The 11,073-nt window shown below is 39.4% G+C and overlaps 1 pseudogene; it reads right to left on the bottom strand.

Moving 5' to 3' along the window:
• Nucleotides 1-7,292: 7,292 nt before the first annotated feature.
• Nucleotides 7,293-7,827, bottom strand: LOC119877065 (annotated as a pseudogene).
• Between the last annotated feature and the right edge of the window lie 3,246 nt (nucleotides 7,828-11,073).

Here is an 11,073-nt window from a genome sequence, read left to right as displayed (position 1 = left end):
ATACCTATCCCAGATTCTAAGAGCTAGTGATAATGTATCCTAAGTAAATGGTTATAGTTGGCACATTAAGAAACTCAGTAAATGGTAGCTACTATTATCAGTATAATTATTCTCAGCAGATGACTTTTGAATATTTTTTTAAATGTGTAAACTAAAATGTACAATTTGATTACACAGAAATAAAGCTTTTTAATCCAATAATAGATGATAAATGATATAGCACCACTTTCTGGTTATATGAGTGAGGAAGAAAATAAAGAAATGCCCATCTTGATCTAGGGTACATTAGTGAGTCTAGCCCTCTACTGTCAAGATGCAAACCCAAATGCATGATATTCAAGGAGGTAGCAGTTCCAAAATCGCCCTCAACTTCTCTCCAAATCTGGGATCTTGAAGATTTTGATCTCCTGTAGTCACTTAACATGGCTCAGTAGGTTACACAGGAAACCTCAGTCACCTCCAAATGCTAGGTTCTAAATGCTATGGAACCAGAAAATGTTATAGAGTACATAAGATACGAAGGTGTGAAGAAAGTATGAAAGTACAAGAGCACGAACAGTCAAGAATACAAAGTGTGGGTGACAATCTTGCAGACGAAAGGAGGACAGACAAGGCCTCTTTCTAATCACCACTAAGGCTGTAAGTGGAGCTCAGAGATATCCTGGCTTCATTCCTAAATCTCTTAGCACTGCTCCCAGGTCTCTACCCATCAAGCTATGACGGAAGACAGACAATAGAGGACCATGAGTTAAAATAAATTAGCATTAGGCATTAAAGACCTATATTCCTCCACCATGTTTGCAGCATCTCAAGCTGAGTTAAAATGAAATCCGACATGAACTCTGAGATACTGCCTACTAGAAACACAAGGAAAGCTGAAAGACAAAGTAACCAATTAAGGGCTGGGTACATTTTAATCAACCTAACTTACACAAAAAGGAAGGAGGCTTGGCAATATTACTTCAGGCAATATAGTATTTAAAGCATTTTAAATTGAATGAGCATGGTATTATGCTAAATCAATAAACTAATAATAAAGATGACATTCATAAATTTCAATACGCCAGCCATAAGAGCCTCAAAGTGTATAAAACAAAAACATACAAATGTCTGGCAGAAATTGATGTTTTTAATCCACTGCTATCAATGTATAACAGATCCCAAATTCAAAAATGAAACAAAATAAGGATCCCCCCCAAAAAAGAATAAATAGCTAATGAGGTAGAACTAATAGACTGTGTCAACTTCTTTATCTTAAAAATAGAGACCTCATCCTATTTCATACTCTTGGTCAATCACCAACTGTAAAAATAAATTTATCAGTCTATTTCAAGGAATTATTATGGCAAAGAGCTGATAAAAATATTTACCCAAATGAACCATTAGACTATTACGTGACAGTGATGTACATGATGGCTTAACTGCTGTTTGCATGCTTCACTAGGCCCCCTAATTCAGATATTTGTGTTTTAACTTTTACAACCTTCTGGGCCGCAATAATAATTTTATAGTTTGCTATGGAACTGGACCAAATCTATAAAATCTGCAAAGCCCTCAAAACTCCACATATGTGGGCTGTCACTGGTCCTAATAATTGCTCTCCAAGTTTTGCACCAAATTCTTAACAAATTAAAAACAAATACACCACATGCACAGAGAAATGAATGAAAAGGACCTACCAGAAGACTGCTGAGCTGACACTCAGCACCTTCCAAAATTTTGCATTTGAGTCCTTCTTAGACAGTTCCGCCTTTCAGTTCCCCAATCAACACGTTAAATAGGCAGCCTTTTCAAAAATTATTGTCTGTATACCTTATGAATCTAAATACCAAAACGACTTCACCAGAAGGGTGGGAATCTTTTCCATGTTTGCTGTGAATGACAAAAATCACATAGCTCAATTGAGCCATGAGTGTGCAAATCTAGGTGAACACCAGGAACAGCAGGATACTGAGTGTGTAGACAGGACCGTAAAACTTACAAAGTTGTTAATTTTTCCTGCAAAGCAAACTGCTCAGGAGGTTAGTAGCTGGTTTTCTTTTTCTTCCCTCTTCTCGTTGACATTCTGAACCATTACTGCTGCCACCACCCCTACCCACTAATGAATCAGTTCATTGCATGCATTGAGGGAGAGACACCTTGTCACCCATTTCCTCTCTTTCCAGCAGTGATATGGTAAGTAGCAGAGCTCAGGAAGCTGGCTTCACTCTAAAGGTTATTTTGTGTACCGGAGGGGAGGGGAGGGGAGTGGCAGGATGAGTGAAATAGGTGATGGGGATTAGAGTACCCCTGCCATGATGAGCACTGAGCAACATATGAAATTATTGAATCACTATATCATATGCTGTATGTTAACTATACTGGAATTAATATTAAAAACTTGATTAAAATGTTTTAAAAGATTATTTTTTGGACATGGTTCTTTGACATACTGAGGAACAAAGTGTGTCTTTCCATGTGTTTTAATGAGGCAAATTAAGGATCCCTGTGGGTCACAGACTTTTCTAATAGCAAAGTATTGCTCCATACGACACAAAAGAATTGATTTATGAAGCCCTTCAGAAAACCAGTATTGTTTTCATTTGCTTTATAGACTAAATTTTCAAGGAAATACAAAAATCTGTTTTCCTCAAAGATATACACATGAATACCCATGAATACAAGCTTGTGTGCTATGATAATGTAATAAAAAGCAAACAAAATGGGGATCAAACTTACCCTCTCCATCTCCAAGCTTCTCTCAATGAAAATGATTCCAAAAATGATTAGATATAATTATCTCCTATAAAATCAATCTCAAGATTGAAGGCAGCCCCTGTAACTTCCTAGATTTCACTCATTGTGAAATAATTCTCTCAATAAGATATAAGATAAATCATAACCTTTGTACTTTCAAATTTATCTATCCATCCATTACCCTGTGAAAAAAAAATCTAAACAGTGGTTTTTTGGGGGAGGGGTTTGTTTTCGTTTTTGCATTTCAAGTCCTGTGAAATGACTGTGCAGAGGAATATAAAAATAACAATCTACACTTGTTATCAGTCCACTCCTATAATCTTGCAGGTTCTGGTTCAAGATGACGACAGTAGGAAGATGGTGAACTCACCCTCCCAGTAGATACGCCACATCTACAGCATATAAAAAAACTTCCTTTGAAAAAAATTAAAAGTGTCTAAGCAACTCCTAAGCATCTAGCAAACACTACCAGGCCAACATGGAAGCAGGTAGGAGGGTCTAGAACACAACTTCTTCATAAACACCCCACTGCGGCAACCTACAGTTAGGAGAGAACTCAAAACCCAGAGCTTCTCCCTGAAAAGGGGAGGGTTTAAACTCTGCCTCAGACACCCCAACATTTAAAATCTGTACCTGAGAGATGAGCCTCCGAAGCATGTAGCTTTGCAAACCAGCAGGGCTTACGTCCACCATCTGAGAAATCAGCTCTGAAAGGACTGATGCCCTCTGATGCACCTGCCCCAGGACTCAGCACTGACACAGCTGAGAGGCAACCAAGACGACTGGATGTGAATAAGCCTCATTTGCTAATTTTAAAACCACCACCCGAGGGGCAGGCATCAAATTTGGCACACATCTAGAGGCTGCTAGCTGGCAGGTACCATTTTTTTTTTCTTTTAGGTGCCCTCTCTACTTCCCCCTCAGCCTTGGAGGACATGGTTCCAGTTGACAGGTGCCATATGTTTAGTTTTGGGGTTTTTTTTTTCCTTTTCTTTTTCTTCTTCCTGGATGGCCCCACCTACAATCTTTGCCTTACTGCATTCAATGGGAGCCATTTTTGTCTTCTCCCTCTGTCACACTCCAGAGCACCAGGATCTCCCAGAAGAGAGCTTTTACCTGTGACTAGTGTCCTGGTATTTGCAGCTGGTGCCCAGGGACACTCCCTTAATCACCTGAGTCAGAGGGCCAGTGGGGCTTAATTACCCTTTTCAATTACCCCAATTAACCTTTCCAAACACTTGGAGGATGGGCGCTATCTTGTGGTCTTCCCTGACCAACCTCCAGAGTGCCAGTATTTGCCAGAAAGAAGCTTTCACATACATACAGTACCCCAGATTTTATGTCTAGTGCCTTGGTTTTTGTGACTGCTGCCTAGATGATGCTCCTTGATCATCTAGTTCTGAATGTCAGCGGAGGAGGGTGGACTTGTGTTCCTGGGTCCCATGGGATTGCAACAAGCAGAGTTCTTGGCAGGCCCCACCCCCAGGGCACTGAATACAGAGCACACTGAACATGCCCCCAGTCTTTCTGTGAAAGAGGCCTATTTGCTTATCTAAAAGTTTCAGACTTAGGGGCAGGTTTCAGGTCTGGCACACTTATAGGGGCTACAGAGATACTCTCAGAGAATGGAGGCTAGTGGACACCATCTTGATGCATGCTCTCTGTCTCCTTATAGCTTGCTTATATCTCTGAGATAGAAGTTTATATGCTCTTCTGAAGTCCTAATTTTTGCCACTGCTACCCAAGGGACCTTCAGATCACCTGGATCTGGTGGCCAGCAGGGCTGACATATGTGGTCCCACAAGACTGTATGTTTATACTTTAAAAGCTGCCACTTGAGGGTCTGGATTCCAAACATTCTTTTTTTTTTAATTTTTATTTATTTATGATAGTCACAGAGAGAGAGAGAGAGAGAGGCAGAGACACAGGCAGAGGGAGAAGCAGGCTCCATGCACCGGGAGCCCGACGTGGGACTCGATCCCGGGTCTCCAGGATCGCGCCCTGGGCCAAAGGCAGGCGCCAAACCACTGCACCACCCAGGGATCCCTGGATTCCAAACATTCTTAATGTCATCCTTCTCTTTGGGACACTGACTACACCTGGCACACTCTCAACTACAGATTTGAGGGTATATTAAAGATATATAGGCTGTTTAGACAATCACAAATGTTTGAGAGATGACCCAGAGCTCAGGTAGGGTGAAATGATGAAGTTCATCTCCTATACAAAACCACTCCTTTAAGACTGAGAAGTGACTATTTCATCTCATACATAGAAACCAACACAGAGATTCGAGAAAAGTGAAGAAGCAGAGGGATATATTCCAAATGAAAGAATAATATAAAACCTCAGGAAAAAATGTTAATTAATGGAGATACTTCACCTGATTAAAAAAAATAGTTCAAAATAATGGTCACGAAGATGCTCAGTGAACTCAGGAGAAGAATGACTGAACACAGTGAGAACTCCAACAGAGACAATACCAGAAAGTGGCAAAAAGAAATCGCAGAGCCAAAGAATACAATAAATGAATTGGAAAATTAATCCATTTCTGCTTAAATCCCAGAAAGATGAAACAATGTAATGGAAAGGCTAGTGGTCTGGAGGACAGCAGACCCAGCTCTTCAGCCCAGTTATCAATTGCTCCTGAGTCCAAACCTGACTGTTTGTCAGCAGGGTGTTAAACCAGGTATTATCTTACATGCCTCACAGAGTTAATACTCTTTGCTTTGAACTTGCTACCAAATATAGTTTCTAGAATCTGTCTGTATTTCATCCAGCAAATAGGAAAGTAGGCTAAAGATGAACAGAGAAGTCAACCAGGACAGAAGACCATGCTCTCCTTTACTGACTCTTTCTGCCATCCGCCTTTCTTCCCTCTATGTGTCAAAATGATTGGAAGAATTAGAGGCACTTGTAGAGAAAATGTGTTCATGGTCTGTTTCTCACCTTCAACAAACAAAAAGTTATAAGTTGTCCTTTATCATGTTCAGCATTCAGAAATTTATGTTCCAATGTTGAGGCCCTGTGTAAGGAAGCATAACCTATTGAACGCAATGATAGCCCACACCTGTTGCACTGACCTTCCAGATCATTCTCTGAGCTCAAGTACAAACCATTAACTTGACACTGTAATTTATTTGCCTATGAGAGTATCTCAGACATCCCAAATCATGGACATGAAGTGTGCTGTGAAGAGCACAGTGGCCCTGAACTCTTAAGACATCCTAGAAACATAATGGATAGGCTCGCCTGTTATGATTGTGGTAAATAAACGGTTTGGCTTGCTCTGGGAAAGCAAGTAGAAGTTGTAACTGGCAGCTGGCATAACTGACTTCATCACAGACTGCCCCAAAGGGGGAAGTTTGATACCATCTTGCCTTGTTCTAAATGTTAGTTCTTCAGCTTCTCCACAGACACCCAGAAGAGTTTTGGCCTATGGAGAAAACATATGAAGTGAATTCTTTTTCATAAATCTAACCTTAAGCACAATTATGCTTGTTAGCCCAAGAAAAGAGGGAATTGAGAATTGGTCAGGCATCAGGGCAGGTGTGGCTTCAGATGATAACTGTGACTTCACTGCTATTGTCATTTGGGCAGCTAATTCTGACATTTCCATCCATTCGTGAGAGATATGAGATCTTATCTTTTATAGAAAAAAAAAGATCTTTTATAGAAAAGGTTGGGTTATACCACAGGGTGGCTAGATATTCCCCCAAGGGCTGGGAGATGGTGCCCCAGGAGCACCTGAACTGCTGGATCCAACATCAAGCTTCATGTCTTTATCACAGAGTTGTCAGTCCTCAAAAATCAACTCTAGGGGCACCAAGGTGGCTCAGCTGGTTGAGCATCTGCCTTCGGCTCAGGTCATGATCCTGGGGTCCTGTGATTGAGCCCCACATTGAGCTCCCTGCTCAGTGAGGAGCCTGCTTCTCCCTCTCTTCCCTGCTTGGGCTCTCTCATTTGCTCTCTCTCTCTCTCAACTAAATAAATAAAATCTTAAAGAACAAAAATCACCCACTCTAGAAGTGCCACCCCAAGCAGGAAACTCCATGACCGAAAGTAATACAATCATGATTTTTTTTATGCATGATTACAACTTCTCTTCATGTTATTATTATTTAAATTGTTTGATGATACAGCCTTATGTTTTTTCTAAGCTATTTATCAGCATTTATATAAATAAGCCACAACTGCTAATTCAAAAATAGGAGGATTTTTTTTCCCCAATAGGAGTACATTCTTTAATAAGACTCTATTTGAATAGGAATTCCATACAAATAGTATACTTAACATAAGAAAGTAAGGAAAGATTTTACATTACACAGAATAGACATTCATTTGGTTCAATTGTGATGAGTTACTCTTTCAACCAAATGCTCACTCTTTATATTTATTACAAATATTGCAGTCAGTTCACTATGTGTCAACAATCACACATTTAACTTTTTTTTTAACATTTAGTAGCATGAAGCACACTTAACACATTTCTTTTTTTTTCTTAACACATTTCTAAAGGGAAATGTGATATAGTCTTCATTTCAAAGGACCAGAATTCATTGAATGACTATCTGCTCTAATGTTCCAACTAACCTTTCCATTGCCTCATCAGGCCAATGCCTTTGGTTGCTGAAGTTTTGAATAATTGCCATCTTTGCTCTCCTTCCATACAAGAAACTCAAATGAATTTGTCATCTCTGAGAGAGTCATGGCCTGTTCCATGTCGGTTCACTTGCAAACACCTCTAAAATGGCTTTTCTCAGCTCTTCTTCCTCCAATGTGACAACTAACTCTTATTTGGAAATGCCAATTCTGTCTCCATCACAACTACCTGCTACAAGATGATTGCATCTGTGTTTGAATAATAGCATTCCCAGTATGGCCTGATACTTGTCTCTCCTCCTAACTCCCAGACTTGGAATTTTAAGGCTCTTGTATGTTACAGACTCAACTTTAAATCCAGTAGTAGGAATAGTAGTAACGACTTCTCCAATCTATAATCTGTACAAAAGTGTAGGTTCTTTCCACCACACAATGCCCCCCTCCTTCCATCTAATCCCACTCCTGCTGCAGCTATACCTCCATCTCCATCTCCAGCCTGGGCTCCTGCTACCCTCTGCCTCCCACTCTAGTTATGGCACGGTTTCCTGGGAAGTCACATCCAGCAACTTCCATGTCCTACCAGGCAATGCAGCCTTATTTTGATTTACAACTCTCAGAAGTATTCTTTCAAGTTAAAAAATTCTACCTTTATTTTGGCTCAAAATATTTTTTTTTAACTTAAGGATAAAATAAGTAGCATTAAGTACCACATAACTCCATTCTTGGGGCTGACATGAATAACCAATTTTCATTTTATCATCCAACTTCAGAAATCACCTGGCCACATGAACACTTTAAAACAACAATGTTGGGTAGCCCGGGTGGTACAGTGGTTTAGCGCCGCCTTCAGCCCAGAGCTGATCCTGAAAACCCGGGATTGAGTCCCAGTCGGGCTCCCTGCATGGAGCCTGCTTCTCCCTCTGCCTGTGTCTCTGCCTCTCTCTCTCTCTCTCTCTCTCTCTCTCTCTCTCTTTGTGTCTCTCATGGATAAATAAATAAAATCTTTTTAAAAAATAAATAAATAAAAAATAAAACAATGTTTAAAATTATACATACATACATACATAAGCCTTTTACTGGAGATGAATGCACCAATATATACATTATGGTGGGGTTACAATGATTTTTATTTTATTTTTAATACTTTTCTGTATTTTCCAGTTTTCTGGAGTATAAAGAAAAGTTGTTGTTGAAACTGTAACTACCTTTTGAGAACATACACATTTAATAATATGAAATTACTAGTAAATGGAACATTCTTAAAGAAAAAAAAAAAAAAGATTAAGCTCCAGCCAGCCCAGTGTTACTATTCTATATATCAAAACCACTTAGAAGGTGCCCAGTACACAAATGTTCTGAGAACTCCTCAGGCAGCAGTTAAGTAAAAAACTTTAATTCACCAATTACAACAGGAAAAATTGAATTATAGAATAATTGATTTGTCTAAGATGCACAGGTACTCTTGGGCACTCCTGGGGGAAAAAAAAGAAAAACAACTATGCCTAACTCCTATCATGTGACCACTCCACATTTTGCTCCAAGACTTTCTGCATTACCCTTAGAGAGGCCATGGTATGGAACCACACTGAAAAAGTCTTAACTTCCCCAGGGATTTTCCTTCCTTTTTCTTCTTAATAAATTGAAGTTTACCTTTGTCATAATCATGCAACCAATGGAAAGACTTTTTAAAAGCTATCTTATAGTGTTGTTGTGGGGAACCTGGCTGGCATAGTCAGTTGGGCGGGGGACACTGGGTCTCTGCTGGGGCTGTGATCTCAGCCTCAAGATCTTAGGGTCCTGAGATCAAGCACCACATAGAGCTCTGGGCTCAGCATAGAGCTTGGTATTCTCCTCTCCTTCTCCCTCTGCCCCTCCTGCTTGTGTTTTCTCTCTCTGTCTCTCTCTCTCTCTGTCTCTCTCTCTCTCTTTCAAGTAAATAGATAAATCTTTCAGAAAAAAAAGGTATTGCTGCTTTTGTTCCTCAGAACAGGAAATAAGGAGTCTAATATTTTCATGGAATTGGCAATTGGTTTGACTCGCTTCCGAACTGGCATTTTTTTGTCCTTTGGTATCATGTAGAAACAACTTTAAAAGTCACTCACAACTAAATATAAGATTATTGATGTAGCTGCATAGAAAACCCAAAAATTGATATCCTGATGAAAAAGATTCATACATTTTTATAAGAAGAGGTAACAGAGAGCATTTAGTATGTGCCAAATGGTATTAGCACTTTGCATGTATTAATTTAATCCCTGTAACAACCAAAGGAAAATGCATATCATTATCCTCATTTTAAAGAGAAAGAAACTGAAACACAGAGCAATTCAATAATGCCTCATTAGTAAAGCTGCAAATAATTGATCTGAGGCAGTCTTGGTCTGAGCCCTGCACTCTTAACCACTGAGCTGGAACTGTACCACCACCTCGCAAACAGTGCTCTGGCTTATTAATCTTGTCAGACTAATATAGTGATCAGGACTATGAGCTTTGGTGTCAGACTCAAGTGTTAATGCCCAGTCTGCCCCTTACTAGCTGAGCATCCTTAGACAAATTACTTTATTAAGTAAATAACTTTGCCTCATTTTCCTTAATTTAATACCTAATTTATGTGACTGTCATAAGGGTTAAATTAGATAATGTTTGCAAAGTGTTCACCCAGCATAACCACATATTAAGGATCCTGTAAATGGTTCTTATCCAAATTATATCTACTTCCTTTTTTTAATATTTTATTTGTTTGAGAGAGAGGAGAGAGAAAGATAGCACAAGTGAGGGAGAGCGGCAGAAGGAGAGGGAGAGGCAGACGCCCCACTGAGCAGGGAGCCTGGCACATGACTCAATCTCAGGACCCTGAGATCATGACCTGGGCCAAAGGCAGATGCTTAACCAACTGAGTCATGGAGGTGCCCCTAGAATTTTATCTACGTTCTAACATAAATTTTGTCTTCAAAGATAGTAGAATGTATTTAGAATGTTAACAGTCAAATGAGAAATTTTCTAAGAAGAAGGCAGATTCTCTTGTTTCAGAACTAAAGAAGAATCAAAAGCCAAGACTTAGCTGTTGTTGGAAAGTCTTGCAGATCTCAAGTGAGTAGCACTTTCATCTAGTTCTTTTATTTCAGGGCACGGGAAATACCCATACTGGAGTGTTTTTAAACTCCTTTTTTGCTGCCAAAAGGCAGAAACACAAACAATGCACTGCTTGTAATCCTTGCCTCAAGAGATCTGTGAACAAAATGAAGAAACAAAGAACTGGCAAGAAGGCCTGTGCTGGACCAGCTCAATACTACACTGTTTTTAGAATGAGGGGAAAAAGGAGCAATTTCTTCCATGAGAACAGCCAATGCATATTATTCTAGTGAAAGTACTTAAACACAGAGAATAGAGACAGAACATAAAAAACAGCAAATTGTTTTAAGAAAAGTATGAATTCCTATGGGAAAAAGATGCTCTAGTTTACTTTTGTATCAGGAGAGCAGAGATTAATGCTGAGAGGGAATGTCTAGCATGGGGTCTGGCATGGAATAGATAAGGAGGTCAATTAACATTTACTAGATGAGGAATAGAAGAATTTTCTACACAACAACCAAAACCTCTTTCAGGAAAGACAACTACATATTTGCTTTGATTTGCTCTTGGATATATAATTTATTCAACTAGTCACAAAGAGAGGATGTTGGTTTATAGTAAACTATTGCCAACATTTTTAACTATTTGCTCTATTAATACATA

Source organism: Canis lupus, chromosome 16, assembly GCF_011100685.1.
Source record: "Canis lupus familiaris isolate Mischka breed German Shepherd chromosome 16, alternate assembly UU_Cfam_GSD_1.0, whole genome shotgun sequence".
NCBI classification, from domain to species: domain Eukaryota; kingdom Metazoa; phylum Chordata; class Mammalia; order Carnivora; family Canidae; genus Canis; species Canis lupus.
The sequence above is the reverse complement of the archived record's forward strand: the minus strand, read 5'-3'. Positions and strand labels throughout refer to the sequence as shown.